This window comes from Pan troglodytes, chromosome 11, assembly GCF_028858775.2.
Source record: "Pan troglodytes isolate AG18354 chromosome 11, NHGRI_mPanTro3-v2.0_pri, whole genome shotgun sequence".
NCBI classification, from domain to species: Eukaryota; Metazoa; Chordata; class Mammalia; order Primates; family Hominidae; genus Pan; species Pan troglodytes.
Window position 1 is genome coordinate 108,602,818 of NC_072409.2, and position 27,841 is coordinate 108,630,658.

Consider the following 27,841-nt stretch of genomic DNA (forward strand, 5'->3'; position numbering starts at 1 on the left):
TAGCCATATTTTATATATTTCGTATAATAATATGAAATACTAAACTAAATTAGTCAATGAAAGCCATTGAACTGGTTGCCTTTGAATTTAGGGAAATGGAAGCAGTTATTTAAACATTTAAAACTAAATGATAAATAGTGTTCCCTACACTGACTTGTCTATATTTAAACACTTTCTATTTTACAACTTTTATTTTTAAGGAGCATTCTTTATATATCAATACAAAGTGTTGTCAAATACTGTTTGCCTACATTTTCAAAGTTTTATCATAAAGAATACTAAAATAAAATATTTTGAGGTTTTTTTCCATTAGTAGAAATATTTAAAGGGATATTGTTAATCAAGTTCTTAAACAATCAAAAGTCCCAGAATCTTGCTTCACTGATTTCACCCTCCTATTTTCCTCTAATACGCTTTACTCGTCTGTAAAATCCAGCTGGTCTGGTTTCTGGGGTCACAAGGAAAAGGCATACACAGATTCTTCACAAAAGGAAGTTGTTGCAAGAATAAATAGGAACATAAGGAAAAAGAGGAAAGTGCCTCATCAGCACAATCGCCCTGTGTATTGGATATTTGTCATATTTTGGCCACCAAGCATCTGAAACACATCCTATATTGGGAAAACTTTTCTTTTTATGGAGAGTCAATAGAACACACAAGCTGCCTCCACTGTAGCCTTAAAATACCACATACAGTTGATCCTTGGACAACACAAGGCTTAGGGGTACTGACTGCCCCCCCACAGTCAAAAATCCACATATAACTTTTGACTCCCCCAAAACGTAATTACTAATAGCTTACTGTTAACCAGAAGCCTTACCAGTAACATAAACAGTCTATTAACAAATATTTTTATGGTATGTGTAATATATATCGGAAGAGAGAGAGAAAGAGTATTCTTAAAGCAAGCTACAGAAAAGAAAATATTATTAAGAAAACCATAAGAAAGAGAAAATGTATTTACTGTTCATTAGGTGGAAGTGGATCAACATAAAGGTCTTCATCCTCATCATCTTCACATTGAGATGGCTAAGGAAGAGGAGGAGGAAAGGTTGGTCTTGCTGTCTCGGGGGTGGCAGAGGCTGACGAAACCCTTGTGTAAGTGGACCCATGGAGTTCAGACTCACGTTGCTCAAAACATGTCGTTCAAGGGTCAACTGTACTCACCTTCCCAGGCTCCCTTGCGCAGCTCTCTAATCCTCGAAACAATTGTTTGAGCTCCCCAATACCTCTTGAATGCAACTCTTTTCTGTGTAAATAAGCCAGAATTGATTTTCATCACTTCCACTTTAGAACCCTATCTTATTCACTTCTGAAACTTGGAAGCTGACATCAGTCTGCTCCTAAATGTAGAATCAGCTGATTGAAGGATGGAGGATGGAGGAGGAGGATGGAAGGATCTGAGGATCCCTGTCTCTCCAGAGGGTTAGTTTATAACTCTTGTCACATAGATGCAAAATATGTGGCTAGATGTTTGCCTGGTGTACCTTTGGACTTATAAAATGTAGTCACCAAAACTAAGGTATTTTTTTAAATGTGAAAATGTCAGATTTTGGCATGTTTTGGCAATCTCTTGCAGCTTTCGGTGAGTTACTGTAAGAAAGAGATAAGTTTAATATCCAGTATAAAAGAGTAAAGAAAATACAACTTTGCTAATAAAGGGTCTTTCAGTTACCCAAAAGTCCAATAATTTTGAGCCTTTCAAATTTCAAGAAACCAAATTCTCTACCCCAAGCCAATGCATAGACACTGAAACTAAACCTTAGAAGGAGTAAAGATCACAGTTATAGGAAAGCTTGACTGCTCAGGCCTCAGCTCAATGAACACAGTACTTTCTCTGTAAAAAATACAGCCGGGAGCAAAGATACGAACCGAGCCAGTGCTTCTTCGTCTAAGGCCATTGCTTTGAATTGCATCAGGGTGGAGCTCATTAAGTTGAGAATCACAAAAGTGAGCTGATCAGAGTTCTGTAGAATTCAAGGAATCACAGACAGTTAAAAAGGGATCTGCAACACATTTACTTTCTGTTTGATCCTCTCTTCCCCCAAAGTTTTGTCTTTTTCTCCATGTATTAGCTTTATTTTTTCTCACTACAAAAGGATCTCCTCCACACACTTTTTCAATTAATATTCAAAAACTCCTGGAGGAAGGCTATGATCGGCCCAGGTTGGGCCACACCCAGTGCTCAAACTTAGACTGATTAATTTTAGCCAGATGTCCTGGAAACTGCAATTGGTCCAATCTTTGACTGCAATGGGGGCAGGCTAGAAGAGGCCATTCCTGGAAAGGAGGATGGTGAAAGCAATATCAGATGGTCTCACTTGATTTTGAAGACAACGCTATGAGGTATGTACCACTTTTTCTTGGTAACTTATATTGTTATATCTGTTGTAAAGAAGAATGTTACACTTATAAAAGTCAAACTCCTAATGAATGAATGTAGACTTAGTAAAATGAAGAGCCAGGATTCAGACCCAAATCTATCTAATACCACAGCTCATTTTCTTAAATTTCTTCTTTACAGTGCATCTTAGGGTTGTGTTATTGTTGCAAAACTTGTTTCAAAAATAAATTTCAATAAATGATGATGGAGGTCTACTCTCACTAATGACAAGATTTTTGCAATTCTCCTGGGCTTTTTCTTCTGTTATTATATGCAATGGAAAAGGAAACATCTAATTAAATTGAATCTATAAGAAGCCATGAGAGGAGGGAAAAGAGAAAGGTAAGAAAATATTTTATTGGAGGAGTCTGTGTCATCCATGGCAAGGATGAAGGCAGCCTTACTAAAAAATAAAGATAAAATAAAATAATTTTTAAAAGAGAAAATACTTCATTGAAGAACAAAAGCCTCATAAAGTTTTATAAAATAATGACACTTCAAATAACAGTAACATTTATTGAGCACTTATTATGTGCTCAGCCTTGTTCTAAGTATTTTACATGTATTATCTCATTTACACCTCATAGCTTATTAAAATAAATAACATCTTAGAGACCTTTATAAAAAATGTCTAATTCTGATCTCCTTCCACCCTTTAACAATATAACTTTTATATTCCTTGTTTTATCTCCATTGGCAGTAATGCACTGTTCCCATGTAGCATTAACAGCAACAGTCAATGATTAGTTCAGGCAATTCTCAAAACCTTCTGAGAATGAAGCTCCCGCGTATCCTGCACCTCAATAACTCGGTTATCTCCATCCCTCCAGGTTATCTCCATCCCTTGTGATACCTGCTGCTGCCAGATTGCTGCTTCATTGATTTATGGTGAACACTCAGTTCTCTATCACAGCACACAGCCCCCATCCCTCTCTGTCTCTCTCCACCTTCCCCCTTGACTTCCCAGGATCTCGACACAGTTCTATGATCAGCCATTTCTCTTTCCACATCACCTTCATCTGTAAGTCCTCCCCTCCTTCCTCCACCCCTCCCTGGCTGCACCCCTGCCCTCCCTGAGGGCTGCCTGACCTGTCTCACACAACTCTCTGGTTCAGACTGGAAGACTCCTCTCATCTGTCCTTGAATTTCCTCTATTCCTACTCCATTGTCTTCACCTTTGTCTTTGTTTGGTTTGTTTGTCTCCTCTTTATGTGTCCTCTCATTTCTGCTACATTCAGAATACCTATTTTACTCCTTAAAGCCACTGAGTCTACCCCTCACCTTGAAAGCTTCCTTTGAATCCTTTCGTAAAATGTCCCATCCTGTGGATAGCCGAAAACAGAATCAGGGCTCCTCCTTCAGCCTCCGTCTCAATTTTCATTTCTTCCTTTTCAAACAAGAAATTGTTTATATTTATGGATTTCTGCCAGATCTCCCAACTTCTGAGAAATTAATTTTAGTAATTAGAGAGCACCATTGCAAAAGATATAATATTTCACTTTCCATTTCACACTCCCCTTCTTTCTAAAGGGTAAATTTTCTTAATTTTAATTTTTATAATTCTGACCCAGATTATTAATGTACCTTTTCAAAGAAAATTATTTTACACATTCTTATATGTTTACTAAATGTTTAAAGACACAAGCAACTTTCTGGTATTTCCAAGTCTATTATCTTTCATGAACTACAGTGGAAAAATCCCTTTGTAATGTCACCTTTTCTGGCTACATATTTTTTCTTTCATGTTTCTTCTGCGGAACTATAAACTCCCAAATCAACATTTTCTCCTCCATGGTTGACATCCATGATCATATACCTTCCAACTCAGCCATATTGTAACCTATGAATTATTGACCCCATATAAAAGCGTCAACCCCAATTATTTGCAAGAAATAAATTTCCTTTGTCAATATTTAGCTTTAATTCTTATATGAAAATTGAAAAATTGAATCTAGTAAGAATTGCTGCATTTTCTCTTTGATGCATTTTGACGTCCACTGATTTACCTTATTATGATGAGTTTTGCCCAGATGTGTAAGGAATGGCAGGGTACTTCAAACCACTCACATGCTCCTCTTCTTTCTCCCTTTCCATGTGCAAAAGGAGAAATTAGAACTCGGGTCAAGGGCTGGGGCAGTATTCGTTGGTTCTTATTTGAGATTCTGTCTTAAATACTACATCATTTCCCTTATCTCGCACTCATTCTGGAATTTGAAATCCATATGTAATACCCTGGGGGTTTTGTCCTCTTTAGTATTATCCTTCATTAATTTGGCTAAGAGTCCTGAGTGCAGTTAGCCAAGGCCCCATGCCTATACTTCTATCTGCATCTGAAATTTATATGGGACACAAAAAGAGGAAACAGAAACCAGAACCCCTTCTTTTTAAGGTTCAAATTATTAGAATATGACTGATGGCCCAGGGTGACCCAGACCAAAGCCATCTCTCAAGAGAGGTCAACAGAGGGCCTTCCAGAAGACATTCCTCATGATGGAGAAGGAGGAGCCTCAGTTTCTGCTTCTTGCCTGCGTGGAAGGCCGGTTCTCATGTGTGTCCAGGTTTCCATGATGCTTCTTTCAGCAGAGGGCCCTGACTGTAACTGCCAGAAACTCAGGGGCCTGGGCAAAGATAGAAACAAAAAGATAAAATGGGGACTTTGGGTAATCTGCTCAGATTTTCTAGTTTTATGGTCCCGCTGGAGTAAAGAAATACCTAAAAGTTCTTGTACTTAACAAGAGAAGAATGGGCTTTTCACAAACCCGTGGATGAGATTCAGTGATTTTCTTCTTTTTGTTTTAAAGAGACTTTATTTTGTACTCTATGCAGTCTGTGACTAAAGCAGGAACCTATGTACATACAACAATGGAGTATTTTGCAATCCCACTTTAGTCCATTCACGGTGATAACTGGAGTCCTTTATCCCTCAGTGCCCCTAAGCAGCTATTCTCGTTCACTTTACAGAACAGTTGCCTGTAGCCATATCATGTACAGAAAATCACTTAATCCATGTGGGTGAAGTGTTTTTGGTTGTCCCCTGTGCTGGTTAAAACCCTGTGCCATGCATAAATGAAAGGCATTTGGCAGACGATTAACCTCATCTGTTCACTATCAGAGTCCTCTTTCACACTTCTTAGAAAGAATGCTAAATTTAAGCACTACATTCATTAGAATAGTAATCAAGTCACATCTCCTTCATCTGACCCCTATTCTTAAAGAGAATAAATGGGTTATTTAGGTCATTAGCCCAAGTAACATTTTCACAGTATTCCCTCAACAGTTAATCTCTCTTGTGAGAGATTCTAAAAATAAACTGCTCCTCTGTTAAATTACAGCTCACCCCAAATTCCTTATTACATGAATATCAGCTCATGCATTTATATTTCATGGGTCCAGCATAGCCTCTTCCTGAAAAGCTATAAAACAATTTTTCCATTTCAACAAATATCTCACTTTCTGCCTCCAGCTCCCTCTTCTGGACCCAAAGAGCCACAGAGAATTTCTTAGTTCCTCTTTCCTCTCTGCTCATCTGTTTTCATTGTTCTCTCCCTCTTCCTCCTCTTTTTGCCCATGCTTTGCTCCATTTTGATCCAGTCTTTCAGCTTGGCCCTCCCTTTTCTCTCTTTCAAAGTTCCCTTCCGATGAACTGGCCCAGGTCTCAGAGTGTAAAAGACCATAATCTGTCCTTCCTGGGCTGTCCTCAGTGACTTTCTATCATGGCTATATTCTGGAAGGCTGAAGAGTTTCTTTACTGCCTTCTTCTGTTCTTCGTTTTCCCACTCCTTTCCTTTCTTTTGTCCCTGTTCATTATATACTCAGTCAGCTCTAATTGATCCTATGGCAACTAATTCTCCTCCACCATGAATTAAGTTAGTAGCTTGCTCACAGGCAAAGTTTCTTAGCCAACAAAATGAATCCATGAGATTGTTATTATTATTATCACCCAATTTTAGAGATAAGGACATTAAAGCACAGAGAGGCTAAATATAACTTTTCCAAGCTAACAAAGCTAGTAAGTTGCAGAGCCAAGATTCAAATCTATCTACCTAACTCCAAAACCCATGATTTTTCAACCTCCCCATACTGCCTTTGCATGCAAGTGTGCCATGCCTTCCTGTGGTTAGCACTGTCACTTATTACTAAGCTTCATGAGAATTTTGGTTTAAGATACATTTAAATTAAAAAGCACCTATATTGCCCTAGAATAAGAAAAGCAGTTGAAAAATAAAGATAAAAATACAGAGGCTTTATCTGAATGTGGCTTTCGTTGCAAACATTTTTTAAGTTAAGAAAATTAAAAATAATAATATAAAAAAGAAGCTTTTAGGAGGATATTAAGCATAAGCATATATTGTTGGGGGGGGGGTATCATGTTGTATTCCTAAGAGTAAAGAATGTAATTGTAACTACACATACATCCCCCTAAAAAACTAGATCTTCATCTGTTGCCTTTCTCATGCCCATACAAAAACCTATTAAAGTTCCTGTGAATTACCCTAGGGGAGCAAACCAATGTTGGTATTAGGAAAGAGACATCTTTTTGTCTTTTTTTAAATAAAAGGGATTCAATTCAGAAATCAAGAATTTCTCACTGATGAAGAAAATTTAGGAACACTTATCTAGTAAGGGCAAAGGAAAGAGTAAGTGTAAGAACAGAAACAGCAACATAGCATAACTATGGAAAGTGAGGCCAGGAGGCACAGACGAATGAACAAGAAGAATGTCGACATGGCAGCAGGTGCGGCACATGAATGCAACGCAGAGCACAGGGACAGAATGATGAGGTGCATGAGGAAGAGCACAGCAGTCTGCCACACACACACAGGCACTCGAGGACCTGGAGGCAGCCAAGCAGACCTACGGAGGGAGGCCGAGAACCTGTGAAGGTGGTAAAATCCTCACTTGCCCAAGAAGTGACCATTTTACCCAGGATTCAAGGGGAGCCCCAACAGAAATCATTGAGAGTCTCCAGCTTGAAAACAACTCTCTATGAAAAGCTGTAATAAAATCACAGAATTTTAAATCTGAAAAGGAACTTAGAGATTATCTCATTCGACGCTCTAATTTTATCATACTACATATGCTGCCTGGTAAAGAATGCTGGATTTGGTATCAGAAGATCTAGAGAAAAGATAAATGTTAAATAATGTAATGAACAGTGAATCACTACACAAAAGTGTTTTCATCATCATTGTCACCTTGTGTAATCTTCATATTTGACCATAGAGTAGAAAGTGCAAACATTGGTGTCCCAATTTTACCAATGACAGCTTTAAAGAGATTTAGTAAATTATATTCACCAGCAAGTGATAGAGAAATAACACTGTAGAAACTGTCTTATTTCTAGTTGTAATATATTTCACTATGTTTTCTTTGAAGATTAATGTATGAGTATAATGGAGGGTTTGGTGAGAAAAGAAGTGAAACTTGAAAACGTTTTAGCTAAAAGAGAAAACTAGACCAGTATCATTTTTAAAGGGGAATCAAATGGAACTAGACCAGTATCGTTTTTAAAGGGGAATCAAATGGAATAATCAGATAATACCTTTAAGTCGGTAAGCCTAATTTGAAAAGGATTAAACTACTTTCCTGGAAAATTACTTTCTCCAGAGAAGCTTCTTTCCCTCAAACTGCTTTTTATTTATTTATTGCCTGAAGAGTTTAAATAAAGATAATAAATTGCATGATCAATAGAAACAACAAAGTTGCTTTGCTTAGAGCTGATAACAGAGTGTATAGATTTTCCATGAATAATTGAAAATGCCCGACAAAGAGGTTTAAACTCTCCTGTCTCTACCCCTCTCTTTCTCTCCATTTTTCACAGAGCCAATTCCTAAGTCTCCCTACAGAAAAAGAAATCAAATGCAACCAAGTCAACCACTCCCATATCCAAGAGGGTTTATTTATTGCCTGCAGGGAGCCACAGCCAGCCATGTGGCAGTAAGTACTCAGGAAGATCAGCAGCTCATGGCTGCACGAAGTCATCTACAGGCCTAGGAGAGGGAACCTGGCAGTTACTCCTTAGGCAAGGCCCAAGAAATAAACGTGTATAGCCAGGCAATTTTTCTGCTGCACTTTGCACTAACTCTATCACCCTCAAGCCTGCCATTCTTCAATGGGCATCTTCAGTGAGATCTTCCCAAGATGAACGTTGGTGTAGTTTAGGGACGTCTCACACTTTCACTCTACCAACAGTGATCCTAGAGAAGCTTTTCTACACATATGGCTCAATTCCCCAGGATCCTAGCAGAAAAAGTTCGTGAAAACTTAAGGCTTCTGTAGTTCAGTGTCTGGTTGAGGCTGCCAAAATTTGGTCCTTTTCATGGCCACAGTCTAGGCTGTGGGGGCTTCTTCTCCCCTTCACTCTCTCTCATTCTCCTCAGCAGTAGCTGAAAAACAATGAGCTAGAAAGTGGAAAACTAAAATCCAAGCCCGCTCTTCCAATGGCTGGAGACCAAGGGGCCAGTCATCTCTACTGTCCCAGTACCCAGCACAGACTATGGCACATAGTAAGTGCTTAAAAAACGTTTGTTAAATGAATTGATAAATACATTTAATATCAAGGGGCCTCTAATTCCTCATTAGTAAATAGGAAAGTTACACTAGGTCCCTTCAAAAATCTCCAGCTCTGAGACTTTTAAAATGTCAGTAGCATCACACTTTTAGGCTAGCTTTCAGGATAGTATAATTATATTAATTAAGATAAGGCAGTGTTCCCCTTCTGACATGATGGAGTAAACTGATAGATCAACTCTCACACAGATAACGACTACTTAGAGGCTCTGCAGAGTGAACAAAGCAAATGGCTGTGTGTTTGGGTGCAAAATGGTACGATCACTTAGGAAAACAGTTTGGCAGTTACTTACGAATGCAAACATATATTTACCATAGAATGCATCAGATCTACTCCTAGGTATTTACCCAAGAGAAATGAAAACATACGCTCACCTAAAAAACTTACCCTGCATGTTTATTATGGCTTTACCCTTAATCATTTAGACTGAAAACAAACCATATGTCTTTCAACTAAGGAATAGATAAGCAAATTATGGTACATTCATGCAGTGAAATAACACTCAACAATAAAAGGGAACAAATGACTAACACATGTAACAACATAGATGAATCTCAAATGCATTATGCTACATGAAATCAGCCAGACTCAAAAGGCCACAGGGTGTATGATTTCATTTATATGATATTCTGGAAAAGGCAAAACTATAGGAACAGAAAATTGAATGTTGGTTATCAGGGACTGAGTTTAGAGGAGGCGGTGACAGCAGGAAGACATGAGGACTTTTGGAAGGTAATGAAACTGTTCTACATCTAGGCTTCTAATCTGTGATGGTACTAACACAATTGTATGTGTTTGTCAAAACTCACAGAATTGTATATTAAAGAGTAAGCTTTTAAGTATTTTTATAATTATGTAGATTATACCTCAATAAACTTGACCTTAAAATAAGATAAAACAAAGGAAAGAAATGGGTCTCTTCTAAATCAGGGCAGACTAAGAAGACATAACTGCCAAAGGCTATGCATGAGCCTTGATTAATTCCTGGATTGGGAGTGGAGGGGGGGAAAACCAGCCACTTAGGAACAACTGGGAAAATTTGAGCTTCGACTCTGTTGATAATGCAATTGAGACAGTAATTTTTTCTCAGGTGCAGTCATGAGCTTTAGTCTAGTAATCTGCCCCTGTTCTTGACAGGTATGCACGGTTGTACTTATGGGTAACTGGTGATGTCTGCAAACTTATTTTGGATATTTTGGCAAAAGAGAAATGAATATGTCTATTCAGAAAGAAAGATGAAATAGGAATCTCTTCTGAAATTTCAAAAGAGATTTGAAAGGGTTTGAACGATTTCACAATAAAAATGAATGCATTTTGTTAAACCCTCGTCATGTACACCTGCAACCCCCATCTCCTGACCTTTTGCTGGATGCTGTGGTTTCACTGGCCCATCTCCATTTTCCTCCAGTTCTGTTTTAGGAGTTTCTACCCTTTGCAGTTCTCTGCTTCATTTCTTATTCTCTGATCATGCCTTTCGGCTGCCTGGAAAGCATTTGTTTCCAAGGCTGTTGATCTCTGGCATTGCCCTTCTCGTTCCTCTCCCCTGAGCCAAAGCCTGACCTGTACAGCTTTGCTATTTTTAAGTATAATCTATATTCTCCAAGTATCTTTAACAGAGTCAAGTGGTATTTAGGCCTCTCCAAGACCATCTACCTTCTCCTTTAAAAGCTCCCCATTCAGCTTTCTGCCCTCCCTGTTGAACTGGAAGGACATTCACCATCTTTTCCTCCATTAAGCTCACGGCCTCTGCTACCCAGCCAGCTGGGTCAGGAACGGTTTTGCTTCTCACATCTCATACACTTCCCATCCTTATATTACCCTCCTCCATTGTTCTGTCTCACCTAAAATTTAGCTGTGAATTCCCCTCCTTTCCTCTTGCCTTTTCTCTCTCAGGAACACAGACATGCCAAAAGTGATTCCTTCTCATCAGGGCATCACTGTAGGTGTGGTCTAGGTGAACAGGAGCCTCCAGTGGGGAGAACTGAGAGAGCCACAGGAATATCCTGCAGCCTGACGCAGGTACAGATATCTTGGGATGGCATAACAGAGGCATAGGCAAGCCTTTTATGTAAAAGACGAGAGAGTAAATATTCTGGGCTTTGCAGCCAAAAGGCAAAATGAAGCAGCTGTTCTTACAAAAGGCTAACAGTCCTTTACATTTTACACTTAAAAATGTAAAAAAGAAAAAAAATCTTTGCTCTCAGGACACAGTTGGTATTTCGACAACCCCAGGGAAAATACACTGGGTGAACTCTTGGTTTAACTTTAGAAGAGTTAGAAATTGCTTTATTCACCTTCTTTGTTTCACTGACATAAGGGCAGTACCAATAAAAAGAGCTTGGGCTCAGGAGTTATTACACCTCCTGGCCCCAGCTGCTCTACTGTAGTTCTCAGAAAACATCATGACGTCAACCAATACCCAGTCCCTACAGAGACCTGTGACTTCCTCAGGATTCTGAAGATAAACAAGTTGCTTAATGTCTGTTCTCTTCCTTGTTATCTTGTGGCAGCTGTCAGGAGGGACACTTGCCTTTCAAAGCCCTTAGAAAAACATCATCTTGCTTCCTTTAGAGAATGAAAGCAAGGAGCACCATCTCTTCAATATATTCCTCCAACTGAAAAGTTAATTATAATTGTTATGTCAATTTTGTGAATGAAATGGGCTGCTGACAAGTGGCTTTTAGAACTGAGCTTAGGCTGTTTTCCATGGTTTCCATGCATGACCCATTAAACGTGGCCAGATTGTCTGGCAGGTTTTGTATCCAGGGCCTCCTGTGCCTTTCTCTTCACTATTGTGAAGATGATGATGCTCAGTTATTCTAAATCCCACCCTAATAAGAACTTCCTAGCAACTGGGAGCTCATTGGACTTCTGCTTTTTTTCTCATAAGTATTTTTCTGCCTTATTCATCTGGATATCTTTTTTTGTTGTTGTTGAGACAGAGTCTCACTCTGTCCCCCAGGCTGGAGTGCAGTGGCGTGATCTCAGCTCACTGCAGGCTCCGCCTCCCAGGTTCACGCCATTCTCCTGCCTCAGCCTCCCAAGTAGCTGGGACTACAGGCGCCTGCCAACACACCCGGCTAATTTTTTGTATTTTTAGTAGAGACAGGGTTTCACAGTGTTAGCCAGGATGGTTTCACCGTGTTAGCCAGGATGGTCTCGATCTCCTGACCTCGTGATCTGCCCATCTCAGCCTCCCAAAGTACTGGGATTACAGGCATGAGCGACCGCACCAAGCCTCATCTGGATATCTTTATATGAGTCTGATCCCACTTGGCAGGTAAATTTGGGATATTTGCTCTCAAAAAAGTAGGTATGTAATTTATATGATTATGCAAATGAAACATCACTTCCTTGAGGCAGATCTGCTTTCTCTACCATGATCGATAACCTTCTTTTTTCAGCAGAGCCACATGGATACATATCCATTCAAATAAATGAACATTCTAATCCTGGAAAGCTGATTTCAGAAGAATGAATTGGTAAAATGCTAATAGCAGGTAAAGTGGAGTTCAAACTCACTAATCAAAGAGACATAAATTTAAAACAATTAAGAGCAATCTCTTAGCCATTGAAACTGCAAATCCTTTTGTAAAGGATAATGTTGTGTCAGCTTCAAGGTGATGATGTGGGAATGCCTGCCTAAGCAACACAGCTGGGGCAGTGAAGGCAGAGCATCTGACTTCAAATTCTGAATACTGGCAGTATCCTACTCTATCCCATAAGATAATGTTTAAATAGATCATAGTACGATTGTGAGATAGACAATTTATTAAAATTCATGCTCTATATTAGTCTGTTCTCATGCTACTGATAAAGACATAACCGGGACTTAGTAATTTATAAAGAAAAAGAGGTTTAATGAACTCACAGTTCCATGTGGCTGGGGAGGCCTCGAAATCATGGTAGAAAACAAAAGGCACATCTTACATGGTGGGGGCAAGAGAGAATTGAGGATTAAGTAAAAGGGGTAAACCCCTGAAAAAACCATCAGATCTCATGAGACTTATTCCCCACCAAGAGAACAGCATGTAGGAAACTGCCCCCGTGATTCAATTATCTCCCATGAGGTCCCTCCCACAACACATGGGAATTATGGGAGCTACAATTCAAGATGAGATTTGACTGGGGACACAGCCAAACCATATCAGTCTCTAAGAATAATTAATGATATAGGGAAATGTTCACGGCATTATACTAAGTGAAGGAATTAGTATACAAAACTGGATACAAAGTATGGTCCCAATTTATTTTAAAATATGAATACAAAAATATAGGAGTATGTTTTTGTGTGTTGAATGGCATGTCAAGTGAAGACTCCCTGGATTTACATGTTGAACTAAATTTGCTTAAGCTACTAATTCCATGCCTTATGACAAAGCAAACCTCTTTCTAAGATTTCCTGAGGCATGATATATTCATGGTCATCTCAGCTCCACAATCCTCTTTCTGGTCCTGAATCAATCCAGATTTTAGAGTGTTAGCTCAGCTCCCTCCTCAATTTCTTTAGGTTTTTATTTCTTAGCCCAAACCTCACTATTCAATTTCTACCAAGAAAATAATTACATAAAGAATTCAGGAGTTTAATAGAATCAAGCATTTGGAAGAAAGATGCAGGAAAACTTCATATAACAATGTGCAAATCATTACAAACTGCACATTATCATTTTCAAAAATTATGTTAGCTACCTCACCACAGGAAAACTTCCCAAGGCCCATTTGCATATTAAGACACTCGGTTTCATATTTCATGAGCACATCTTTCCTCATCCTCTCTTTCTTCTCTACCTCTCCTCCATTAGAGCAATAAAATAAATTCTCTCATTTTCCTATGCAAAGCCACGAGACATTCTCTTTTGTAGCTGAGATTCCTGGACAACAGTTCTGTCTAAATCCTGCCTTCTATCCTAGGCTGCTGAACTAGGTATTTCCCAAAGTCAATTCCCACTATAAGAGTAATCTAGTATACCAATTATTAAAATGGTGGTCCTCAAATCAGCCTGCTCATTGGAATTTGAGAAGTTTTTTGGTCTTATTTTTTATATAAATACTAGTTCCTAGGCCCCTTTAGAAGGTCTGAGGGTGTGGCTTTGTTATAGATTTATCTTTGACATCCATGCAACTCTAGCATGCAGGATGAAAAGCATGCAGAGTTGAAAAAAAATATGCTGAAATAAAAAGCATTTGCATTGTTACACATATACCATATATCTTTGTTTCTATGACGCATTTTTTACCTCTTGATTTTTTTAAAATTAGGATGCATTTAATAATTTATATCAAAAAGAACTTGCAAGCTGCCAAATAGATTAAGTTGTGACATACTTGTCATTTCTTGCAATGCATATGGGAACGGTGCCCAGTCTCTCCAAATATATCATGAAATCTTAAAAGCTTGGAGAGTTTGGTGTGACTGATTCATGCATTATGAAGGACTATTATTTGGGCACTGAAAATCCATGAGTAAAAGCTTCTGGCTAAATTTGAAGAGAGGCCTGTGATGTGTAATTCAATAGAAGAAAAAATTATGAGTTTAACAAAATAGGGAATGTGGATAAAATCCCATTACAGTTGACTCTTGAACAATGTGGGGGTTAGTGTCTCGGGGTGGCAGAGGCAGAAGACGTAAAGGAGGTGGAATGGGAGGCAGGAGAGGCAGGCACTCTTGGTGTAATTTGTACTGAAAAAAATCCACATATAAGTTGCCCCATGCAGTTCAAACTCGTGTTGTTCAAGGGTCAGCTGCACTGTTTACTATACTTTGACATTAGGCTATATAGATACAGATGTCAAAGAGATCAAGATTTGAAGCACACATTATAGGAGCAGCACAAAACAGAGATGATATGCAGAATTAAGACTGGCCCAAAGTGATTCAGAAGAAACTTTAAACTCATGATGAGAAGGAAACTCATTCTCAAGTGTTATGCAAAGAAAATGGTACACAAATGCCATTTTTTTAGGAAAAAAAGAAATATACTTTTAACTTTGTTTTTCTTGAAATGTAATAAATAGGCTAGGCACAGTGGCTCATGCATGTAATCCCAGAATTTTGGGAGGCCGAGGCAGATCGCTTGACTCCATGAGTTCAAGAACAGCCTGGGCAACATGGCAAAACCCCATCTCTACAAAAAATATAAAAATTAGCTGGGCATAGTAGTGCATGCCTGTAGTCCCAGCTACTTAGGGGGCTGAGGCAGGAGGATTACTTGATCCCAGGAAGTCAAGGCAGCAGTGAGCCAGGATTGCACCACTCCACTCCAGCCTGGGTGAAAGTGAGATGCTGTGAAAGAGAGAGAGAGAGGAAAGAAAGGAAAGGAAAGGAAAGGAAAGGAAAGGAAAGGAAAGGACAAGGAGGGGAGGAGAGGGAAGGGGAGGGAAAGTAATAAATAAACCAATATCCCATTTTATAACAGATAGTACCTTAGAATTGAAGAACTATACCACATGTAGATATTCATAATCATAGAAAAACAACTGGAATGAAATGCATAAAATATTAGCAGTTGTTAAGAAATAGACACAATAATTTTTATTATCTTCTTTACTTTGTTTTACTTTCCAAATGTTCTAAGGAATATAGGTAACTTTTGTAATGAGGAAAATCAGGGAATTTTATTAAAACAAATATGGCAGCACAGGCATGTCCCTTTCTATCTCTCACTTCCCCTAAAAAAAAACCATTGGACAAAAATACAAATATCAAAATAAAAGAGATAAAAAAGCCAAAACTAGATTTCAGAGGACTTAAGCTGTAAGCCTTTTAACAATGACATTTTTGTTTTTTGAGTAAAGTCCAAAATGTAAATGATTGTTAAGACTGTCTCCATACTCTTTCTCCATACCCCAAACAATCTTTAATCAAACCCGGAGCCCAGTTTACCAGAATGTCGTTAAAAATGCCAGAAAAAAAAGAGGCTAAGAAGCTGTCCACCTTCTCCCTTTCCAGCGTCTCTCATCCAAATGGCAGGCTGTGAAACACACACTTAATTTGATTGGTATTAATGCATGCACATAGATTCCAAAATGTCAGCAAGATGCATTTGCTTTCAAGTTATATTAATTCTGCTGATTACAAAGAGTTGGGTAAATAAATCTTAGTTATACACCAAATATGTTTTAAGGTCCTATCAGATACATGCCTACAATTTTTCTTCTCTACTGCCTCACTTTCATTTATACAGGTATACATTTGACAAAAACTATGCACCAGGCACTATTCTAGGCCCTGGGAAAACAGTAATGAATGAAACAAGCAAAGTCCCTGCCTTCAATCAGCTTATATGAGGCTGGGGTGACAGAACAAACCAGAAACAAATAAGCGCATTGAATATAATAATAATAATAAAAAAGAACACCTGGATGAGAAATGCCTGGGGCCGGGCAGGGAGAGAGGAGCAAAGACAGATAGTTTAGTTAGAATGTTCAGGGACTTCCTCTGAGGAAGTCACATTTGCACTGAGACTGGAATGATGACAAGGAGGTGGCCTGCAAAGGATCTGAAGAAGAGCATTCCATGCAGGGGAACAGCAAGGACAAAGGCTGACCATGAAGTGGAATAAGCTTGGTGTATGCACAGAACAGAGTGAGAGAAGGGGAAGGGCTAGAAGGTGAAATCAAAGATTTAAGCAGGAGACAGATCATGTAGGGCAGAGCAGGCCATAGGATAGAGCTGGAATCTTATTCTACTTGTTATATGAAACCTTTGGAGTAAAATGATGTGATTGATGTGCCTTTTAAAAATTTATAACACAATAAGGAGATAAACTTTATTCCTCCTCTGATCTGTTCACGCCTTCAGAGATAAACTAGAATGAGAATATTTTAGAACAAAGTCAGAAAACCTGGAATCAAGACCTATCTCTTCCATCTAGATGCTGCATTACCTCAATCAAGATATTTAGTCCTCCGGTCTCAGTCTTCTCATTTGTAAAATGGAAATACTATATCGTAGTATTGAAATGAGATGAAGGATTTAAAATCACCAATATAGTATTAGTCAGAATGTCAAGTCCCTCTTTCTCTCCCTCGTTCCTATGAAGAACAGGAGACAGGTACACAGAGGAGGGAATCTGAGGAACCTGCAGAGCTGATGAGATAAGGGAGGCAATGGGAGCATATCCTTTGTTGTAGATTGGCTTCCTCCAAAGCAGACTCTGAAACAAGGATATGAGTTGCAGTAGTTTGTTTGGGAGATATCCCAAGAAGCACCATTAAGGAAGTAGAGAACTAAGAGAGGAAAGGGAAAGAAGCCAGTCAAGAGAATATTATGAAGCATGATACCACTATGGGCAAATGGGGGCTCAATCATATGAGGGAATACAGGAAAGCAGTGTAGAACACACCTTGGATTTTTCCCACCTGGAGAGCAAGGGGGCTTGGTGTTTACCCATCAAGTCTCTCGGTCCCAAGGGCTATACGTCCTCTGTACTTAGCCTTACTTCCAACCTGCCCTGCCCTTGGGCTGAGAGATCTTCCACAGCCAGAGAAAACTCTAAGCAAAGAGTCACAGGTCCTTGCAGATAGAAGCCATAGGATAGGCAGGCACAGGAATGGTGGGTGCCCAGCAGATGTGGCTGGGCTCTGGAAGCATCTGCCATAACCTCAGTCCCTTCTCAAGCATACTGTGAGGCCCCTTGGATAGGAAAGACCTTTTTGTTGTCTGAACTGCAAGGTGATTTTCTCCAGTCGCTGACAACCCCTGGGAATGCTACATGTGATAATGCCCACTGACTACACCACCAGGGGTCCCATAAAAAGATCCTTCCAGAAGGGCAAAAAGTGTGGGCACAACATCTCTACTCACACCTGCAGGACAACTCAGAGTCCTGGCCTCCTTTTGGACCAGGTTCCTGGTTTTTAAACAAAAAATAGTTTGAACCTGTTAGGAATTCCACCTCTAGGGAAATTTTCCATAAACAGCCTTTGTGCTTAAGAAAAAGTTGAAATCAATATGCTTTGAAAATAACCAGGCTTTGCTAAGTTTGGTCATTGGGTGGTATTTATTATTTTGCTATATCAAATGACAAGACCAAGAGCCAGCATTTATTCAGAGACTTTTCCATACATCAGGAAAGAGAGGCACATAGCTAACATAGGATAAATAAGAACTACAAATTGACCTGTAATACAATAAAATAGGACATGGTAGAGCCAGATGTCATCTAATGGAACTCTACTGCATTTGAAATGACATAATGTAGCCCAAGAAAGAGCATGCCTAATATCTTTGAGGATTAACAATACAAGCCTTGTGCAGTGAACTATGGTGGTGTCACTGCACTGCAGCCTGGGTGATAGAGCAAGACCCTGTCTCAAAATAATAAAAATAAAAAAAATAATAAAAGTTTTCACTTATTGAGCATTTATTATACGCCATGCACATTGCTACACTCTTTATCTACTTTAGCACATTTAAACCTCACAATAACATTGAGATAAGTATTCCCATTTAAGAAATTAGGAGAGAAATTAGAGAGCTCACATTTAACCTGCTTTTAAATTCCCCAGGCTATAATCAAGGCTATAACTTGCCCTGGGTGCTGTTACTGAGAGATGCTCCTGCAAATGTCAATAACCAGCTATGGCATTACATACTGGAAAACTAATAAAGTATCCCTGAGCCCTGTCCTATCAACAGATGCCAGATGAGTGAAACCTGAAGTAATGTCGTCTGTCAAGCATCTTAGGTCCTCTTTTTCTTATGGGCTGATGGAAGCTCATTCACACTTTTGGTTTTACTTTTTAACTGTCAATTATACTCGTTCTGGGTGTCTAAAAATGACTTCATTAAGGGAAGGCTGTTCAAATATTTCTAAAATCAAATGAAACATAAGACCAAGTATCATTTCAAATGAAAATCATTCTTAATTCTTTACCCCCTCAATTGATTTCACGACGAGAATAGAAGATATTTTTCTGACAGCAGAAAACCCAAGAGGTCTTTGATTCCTCATTTTCACGAATAAAGCATGTAAACAAAAATCATCTTTTAAGTGCTTTATTTGATGTGCCTTTTAAATAGAATTATCAAGTTGGGTTCTCTACGGATTGGCTCAAAATTAACTGCACCTCATTTTCCTTCACTAGGGACCAAAAAATGTGAAAAATATCCACTAGCAACACCCCCACCCTGTCATAGGACAACTTGCTAGTGAAGATGAGAAGAGGTTTTTAAACACAGCAAGATACTAAGTAGTGAATTCTTTCATTTTACAAATCTATTCTCTAGGTAAAAATATTTGCTACGAGAGAAAGCTACACTTGTCATTTCTAGTAAATTCCACCTTTTGGCTCCTTCCCTCTGTTGCTTTTTCCTTTTCTCCCTCTTTATCATCTTCTAAAACCAGAGGACCTACTTGTCCCTTCACTTATTTCTTAAGTCTAAAACCCTTGCGCTCACTCTCTGTCAATAGATACAACTCTACTACACATGCCCTCAGTACAGAGACTTTGACAGGTGAGGCCTAGATACAGACCTCCCTTTGGATTACTTATCTATTGCTGCACAGAAAATCATTCTGAAACTCAGTGGCTGCCAGCAGACAAGTCTCCATTCAATGCCTTGTGTGTGTTGTGAGCAGAGACACTGACAGCTTTTGGCCCAGACTCTTTTCCAGAATATTTACACAGCAAACAATGTTGGAAGATAGAGATAGTGTATCCCTTTGGGACAGAGGCCAGATTTGTTTGCCATCCAGTATCATAAAGTTAATGTCTCCTGCCAGGACAATGTTTGAGCAGATTTTCTTGAAGTACTTTTATAGAAGATTGGGATTTCCTAAGAAGAGGGTCTTCAGTTCTGAGGCAAACCCACTGTGTGTATAGCATCCACCTGTGCCCACCCTCACATCACCCTTTTAGGGTTTAGGGTTTAGGGGCAAGAGAAACCAATGTAAACATGAGCTCATGCTGACTGCTGTGCTGTAAATAATACAAGTCTTTTTTCTCTGACTCAGGAGTCATGACTTCTACTGATATTCATAAAACTGTTTTGAGTAGAAAACAAAAATTTGTTAGTGTGCAAGGAGGGTAAAATCTCAGATCCTTCTCAGTTTTTGACAGGATTTCAAACAATAAACACTTAGTTTCCCACTGTTTCTGAGAGTCAGGAATCTGGAATTGACTTACCCAGGTGGCTCTGGTTCAGGGTCTCTCATTAGTTTGCTGTGAAACTGTCAGCTGGGGCTGCAGTCATCTGAAGATCTGATTGGGCTGGAAGACCCACTTCCATGAAGACTTTTTCACATGGCTGTTGCATGAAGGCCTCAGTTTCTCACCATGTGGGCTTCTCCACAGAGCTGTTGGAGGGTCCTCAAGACATGGCAGCAGGCTTCCCTTAAAGCAAGTGATCCAAGAGAGATGTGGTCAAAATGGAAGCTGCAGCATCTTTTTGTAATCTTAAAAATGACATACCATCACTTCTCCCATATTCTGTTGGTTACACAAACCACAGCACACTGTGGAGGAGGACTACTCAACTTTGTGCATATCATGAGGCCGGGGTCTTTGGGGCCATCCTGGAGGCTGTCTACCACACCCATGTTGTTGGGTAAGCACCACACTAATCCACAAGAAATTTAGTTGGCTTTACCAGATGCTTTAGCGCTAGGAGAGGGTACAACTGATGTAAGAATGGCTAATAAGAAAGAGTGAACAAGGTCATGAAATTTAGAAGTGATTCCCAAAGAGATTATTTCAGCAAGGATATAAACCTTTGGAAGAGCCTAGCAAAGAGAGGACCAATTTAGTAGGTTTTCCCTATGAAGGGCAATGGAACAAAGGGATTTGCTTCGATTTTCTTTCTAAGACAGTTGACATCCTCAATTCAGTCTCAAGGAAAATAAAGACTCACCCATTGCCACCTATTCTCCCTTCTTTCTTCCTGAGGAAAGCAGCTCCTCCCACAACAGCTTTCCCATTTTCTCATTTGACCTCCCTATAAAGGTGGGAGCATTTCTCTCATTTTGCATAAGGGTTTGCCAATGCCACCCAACATGCACATTACTGTGCTGTATTCAAGTGGACACTTTTACTATTTCTGATTCCAGAAGAAGCACGTCTAACATGGAAAACATGTACACTGAGGACATCTGAAAAGGAAGACGGAGGGTAACAAAATGGAAAGGGTGTGTGTCTGTGTATGCACATGTGAAAGGAGGTTCTACTAGGAGTCAGGGAAGAATTAGCAATACACAATGCAATTCTAATTCACATTTCTCTTGTTCTATACTATGGAGGAGGACAGGGCAGGAAAAGAAATGTGAGGAAAATTTAACTTAATGCTGACTGCAACTTGCAAGCAATAACACATAATATGGAAATGTTTGCCTGGAAAAAAAACACAGAAATATTGTGCATGTGTAGCATGTTGTGTGTGATAAGGGAGGGCTCTGGGGACTTTCAAAAATAAAATGCAATGGTCTTCATTTTAGCAATCAAATGTTTTTGAGCATCTTCCATAAGCCAGACTCTGTGCTAATTCCATTCACATTGAATTTTCATTGAGGACAGCCTTGTGAGGCAGGCATGATCATCCCATTTGACAGGTGAGAAAGGAAAATGTGGCTTAGAGAGAATGTGACTTGCCCTACGTGACAGTTAGTGACAGACACAATATTCAGAAGTACATGCTCTTGTACATCTCACTAGCTCTTTGACAAAACAGGGATGTCTGTTGCCTGAAATGGTGAAGAAGAGAGATGCCCAAATCTGAAATCTTTATTGAGACCACAAGTATTTCTATAACTGGGAGAGAATGAAATACACAAAAGAAGTAACAGTGAAGATAATTATACATTTTCCTAAAAGAGGGCCGAATGCACATCAGTTTACATAATCTTTGTCTTCAGCAAACTGTTCCATAGGGTTTCCTCCTCTAACAGTTCAGTGCCTTTGAGTCCTTGAAAGAGGGCTGGTAACAAGCCAAACATGAATGAAGAAAAGGAAGCTCCAAACCCCCACAAAAAGACCCAAGACACCTTGGCCAGAATCCTACATCATAGCTTCTTCCCTGGAGTGTGCCCAGCTCTGGATGTTGGCCAAGCACATTCATCTGGATGGGGCTTGCTGTCAGGAAATACATTAGAGGACTCCACTCTGACATCTAAACAGTCTTGTGGAACTTTCGCCAGCATTCTTACCTCTGTGGTTATACCAAGTAATTGCCAAGAAAAATGCTAGTAATGGCAATGAACTTCCCACAAGTGAGCCTTCAATTTAATTTTTACAGTCACAGTGATAAGGAAGAGACTCTGGAACATTGATCTAGACAGGGATGTAAGATGCCCGGCTCCATCTTTTGCAAACCATCTGTGGCCAATGGCACTCTACTACTTTCTCTCAGTCTCCCCAGAGTCCTTCTTGGATGTTCAGAGACCACTTGCTTTCAGAGGCACATTAAACACGGCTCACAAGGAAGATCCATAGCCATGAGTGGAAAGACATCTCTCGTCTGAGCGATAATATTTTAATTGTTACCAAAGATAAATGACCTGGCTCAGAAATAGCCAAGTACACATGTAGTTGACGGAGAGAATGAAGTAGTATCATGCATGATGCTGTTCTTGTGAAAATCATTAGAAGACTCTAAAATTATTTTCTCTGAGACTTTTCTCCAATGGAGGAAATTAAATGAGGAATCCTAATTCTTAAAATACCATGCAGCTCTCCCTCTCCCTCTCCCTGTCCCTCTCCCTCTCCCTCTCCCATCTCCTCATGGTCTCCCTCTCCCTCTCTTTCCACGGTCTCCCTCTCCCGTCTCCCCACGGTCTCCCTCTCTCTCTCTTTCCACGGTCTCCCTCTCCCGTCTCCCCACGGTCTCCCTCTCCCTCTCTTTCCATGGTCTCCCTCTGATGCCGAGCCGAAGCTGGACTGTACTGCTGCCGTCTCGGCTCACTGCAACCTCCCTGCCTGATTCTCCCGCCTCAGCCTGCCGAGTGCCTGCGACTGCAGGCGTGCGCCGCTGTGCCTGACTGGTTTTTGTATTTTTTTGGTGGAGACGGGGTTTCGCTGTGTTGGCGGGGCTGGTCTCCAGCTCCTAACCGCGAGTGATCCGCCAGCCTCGGCCTCCCAAGGTGCCGGGATTGCAGACGGAGTCTCGTTCACTCAGTGCTCAATGGTGCCCAGGCTGGAGTGCAGTGGCATGATCTCGGCTCGCTACAACCTCCACCTTCCAGCCGCCTGCCTTGGCCTCCCAAAGTGCCGAGATTGCAGCCTCTGCCCGGCCGCCACCCGGTCTGGGAAGTGAGGAGCGTCTCTGCCTGGCTGCCCATCATCTGGGATGTGAGGAGCCCCTCTGCCTGGCTGCCCAGTCTGGAAAGTGAGGAGCGTCTCTGCCCGGCCGCCATCCCACCTAGGAAGTGAGGAGCGCCTCTTTCCGGCCGCCATCCCATCTAGGAAGTGAGGAGCGTCTCTGCCCGGCCGCCCATCGTCTGAGATGTGGGGAGCGCCTCTGCCCCGCCGCCCCGTCTGGGATGTGAAGAGCGCCTCTGCCCGGCCACCCCATCTGAGAAATGAGGAGCCCCTCCACCTGGCAGCCACCCCGTCTGGGAAGTGAGGAGCGTCTCCGCCCAGCAGCCAACCCGTCTGGGAGGGAGGTGGGAGGTCAGCCCACCGCCCGGCCAGCCGCCCCGTCCGGGAGGTGGGGGGCGCCTCTGCCCAGCCGCCCCTACTGGGAAGTGAGGAGCCCCTCTGCCCGGCCACCACCCCGTCTGGGAGGTGTACCCAACAGCTCATTGAGAACGGGCCACGATGACAATGGCGGTTTTGTGGAATAGAAAAGGGGGAAAGGTGGGGAAAAGATTGAGAAATCGGATGGTTGCTGTGTCTGTGTAGAAAGAAGTAGACATGGGAGACTTTTCATTTTGTTCTGTACTAAGAAAAATTCTTCTGCCTTGGGATCCTGTTGATCTATGACCTTACCCCCAACCCTGTGCTCTCTGAAACATGTGCTGTGTCCACCTACTCAGGGTTAAATGGATTAAGGGCGGTGCAAGATGTGCTTTGTTAAACAGATGCTTTTAAAAGAAGGCAGCATGCTCCTTAAGAGTCATCACCACTCCCTAATCTCAAGTACCCAGGGACACAAACACTGCGGAAGGCTGCAGGGTCCTCTGCCTAGGAAAACCAGAGACCTTTGTTCACTTGTTTATCTGGTGACCTTCCCTCCACTATTGTCCTATGACCCTGCCAAATCCCCCTCTGAGAGAAACACCCAAGAATGATCAATAAAAAAATAAATAAAATAAAATTTTTTTTAAATGGCAAAAAAAAATTAAAAATTAAAAAAAGAATAAAAAAATAAAATAAAATACCATGCAAAGCCTACAATGCATGGTGCTTTGGTGTCTGGCTGGTGAGATTTCACACACACAATAGATTGTCTCCTTGAGGGGAGCATGGTATAGTGGAAAGAGCATGAACTGTGAGGTTGGACAGCCCTGGATTTGCATCTTAGCTCCATATTAATAAACTTTGTGGCCTGGGAAATTTATATAAAGTCTCTGAGACTGTTTCCTTCTTAATACAACTAGAATGATAATTCCTACTTCCTATAGGCTTTGGTAATACCTACCCATGAGAGAGCATAGGTAAACTATCTAATACAGAATCTTGTATATGCTGGGTCCCCTATAAATCATAGCAATGAATTCCCTCCATTCATTTTCCAAGTCCCTAAGTGCAAAACCTTGGGGTACACATTCAAGAAAAAGTCTTTAAGATTTTGAAACCACAGGTAAACTAAGTCTGCAAAGAATCACATCTTTCAAATGGAATTAGATAAGTCATAGGGTATTTAACAGGGTGCTGGTCTTAAAGAGAATAGAAGATTTAATTTGGTTTAGTTCCTTTGGCATTTGCAGGTGAAAACCACCACAAATTAATTAGCACGTCTTCATTTGCTTGAGGATGATTAATAATACTCAGGGAAACAGGTTTTACATAATTTATCAGTCTGACACAGCCCAACACCTCTAAAGTTCCAAGAACTTCCAATTCCAGCTGGTCTGTGACACTTAAAAACTAGCTGCAAAATGGCACTTCTCTTGTAGACAGTACATTTGCTGTTGTTCTGAAGTGAGGGGACGGAAATACAATTACAAACTTCCAGGCTACTTTCTTTCTAGTTTGGGAAAATGGTACAAACAAACCCTTTCTACATAAAACAGCTATGACTTGATCACAAGTAATTCACTCATTTCACCCAATAGGTTGATCACCTATTAGGTACAGGTACCTAGATGCTACTTTTTCTTCTCTCCACCAGAAATCTTTGTGGGCTCCCAGCTAGCAGGGCTGACTCTTTTGATGCAAGCAGCACCTGTGTGAGGTAAGTCTTTCGGAACTGTCGAAAATGTCCTTGCCCCAAACACTCAGTGGACTACAACGCCCTGAAAAAGATATGAAGTGAGGCAGTTTGTGAGCATGACTCATCAACAGACAACAGGAAACCAAAAGCAAATTTTATTAGTATTTCTGAATCCAAATTGGAATGCTGCTGGCAAAAATATCTTCGTTAACTATGGATGGCCCCAGAAGTGAATGAGAAGGAGGAATCCCAAGAGCAACAACTGTCTTGAAATATTTGGAAGAAGATTTGTGGGGAGAAATGTGAAATTTAAAACAGAAAATAACATTTGTCTTCCTAGGCCTGTGTAGAGTCTGAATTAAACCAGCTGACATAATCAGAGGCCAGATGGGCTAACTGTCTGAATTTAAGAGAGAAGCCTTCCACCCTGTGTGAAAAGTTCAACAAAATGAACTATATAACCTCTAAGATTCATTCCCAATCTAAGACTCTAGGAAACTGAGTAGAGCTCAAAACAAAGAAGTAATTCCATTTCTTCCTTGAAACCTATCTTCAGATTGACTGTCTCCACTCTCAATTCCAGTTATTCACCTGGCATTATAAAGCTCAATATTTACAACTGCCACTTGGAATTCTTTCAGGATGCCAACTCAGATGGGTTTCCTAACCAAGATCATCCAATGCTATCTCAGTTGAGACTTTCCCTCTCTTTTTTTTTTTTTTTTTTTTTTTTTTGAGACAGGGTCTTGCTCTGTCACTTGGGCTGGAGTACAGTGGTGCAACCATGGCTCTCTACAGCCTTGAACTCATGGGCTCCAGTGATCCTCCCACCTCAGCCTCCTGAGTATTGAGACTACAGTCGTGTGCCACCATACCTGGCTAATTTTTTTACTTTTTGTAGCGACAAGGTCCCACTATGTTAGCCAGGCTGATCTTGAACTCCTGGGCTCAAGTGATCCTCCTATCTCAGCCTCCCAAAGTACTGGGATTACAGGCATGAGCCACCACACCCAGCCTGAGACTCTCTTGATTGTAATATTATAAACCAACTTAATCTGCCTTTAATCTAAGGGAGAATTAAATGGAAGCACATTGAACTTCTCATGGTTTTCAAGCATAGAAAAGTATAGTAAAGGGGCAGAAACTGAGGCCTGGGCCATCTAGGAAAGTGAGTTTAACTAGGTAGTGGCCTTTCTGCGTCTGTCATCTTGGTCTTTCCAAGAATCAGGCTTATTTTTATTTATTTATTTGCTTGTTCTTTCTGTAGACTCAGTTTCTCTAATTCCATGTCTACATGACAAGAAATATGACTCCCAAATTTGCATCATGTCAGATTCGGCATCAGTCAAGGGGATCTCATTGGCCCAGAATGAATCAGGTACCTACCTCTCGTCACATCACCTCTGGCCAAGGGGTGGGATGAGGTACTACAAACATGGCTGCTGAGGGCCCATCCCAGTGGAAGATGCAAAATGGCATGGAAAAGAAAGGCGGTCCTCAATAAAGGAAACACCAGGAGCTGCAAAAGAAAATTCCTAACAGAAGTTCACTACAAGTATATTCCACTAAAACAGTAAAATATTTCAAGGTCTTACTTATTTTTTTCTTCAATCTGGTAAATAGTGAAGGTTGCTGTGGCTTCTATTTGTATCATATCTGAAGTAACTATGTCAATTTTACAGGTACATCGATTTCTTATACTTTAAAGTGACACTTGAAGCGTGATTTAAAATTTCAAGTTACAAATAATCAATATTTGCCCTGAGGGAATCCTCAGGCTGTTTTAAAAACCAGAATTCTATAATCCTCTGGTCTCTTATAGCTCTAGGAAAAACAAGTTACCCTCTTAAAGAAGCACCTATGGTTTTTCTTCTCCTATAAAGAAGAACTTGGCTTAATGACCTCATGTTACTGGATGGGGTAGGCTCCTCCAAGGGGAATGGAAGTAGTTATTTTTTATTTCCAAAGACATTCAGAAAAATGCTCCATATATAGTTTTCTCCTGTCTGACTTGTGAAAATGTGGCTCTATTCACACTAAATGTTGATCTCAATATCTTTTAGGTGGCTAAAGGCTTCGTGGGGTAGAGGAGAGTATAGATAACAGTTGACAACATCAACCTAACCAAAAAAAATTAAAACAAAACAAAACACTACTTTTCCATCAAATGAACAATTTGCTTTCAAATGGGTAAAAGATGTACAGAAACTCCATCAAATGGCAAATAACGCAAAGACACTCAACCTCAACAGTCATTACAGAAATACATATTAAAACAATGATGATATACCAATAAACATCTATAATAATGATTAAATTAAAATCGATAATATTAAATGCTGTCAAGAATGTGGAGTACTGAAAATCTCATCCATTTTTGGTGAAATTTTAAAAATGTAAACTTACTTTGGAAAACAGTGCAGCAGTTTCTTAGAAGGTGAAGCATGCACTTACCACACAGCTTGGCCTCCTACTTATTATTGACCCAAGTGAAATGAAAACTATGGTCACTTGAAAACCTGTACAGAGGTGACTTTATATATAATTGCCAAAAACTGGAAACAATCCAAACTTCTCC

The 27,841-nt window shown here is 40.3% G+C and overlaps 1 long non-coding RNA gene across 1 annotated transcript; it reads right to left on the bottom strand.

Annotated features, from left to right (window-relative positions):
* Nucleotides 1-4,283: 4,283 nt before the first annotated feature.
* Nucleotides 4,284-27,841, bottom strand: LOC129136077 (uncharacterized). The gene is made up of 4 exons (XR_008537358.2): nt 26,650-27,841; nt 25,192-25,345; nt 20,085-20,291; nt 4,284-5,001 (listed from the first exon to the last, which is right to left on the bottom strand). It is a non-coding gene; the product is annotated as an uncharacterized LOC129136077 (long non-coding RNA).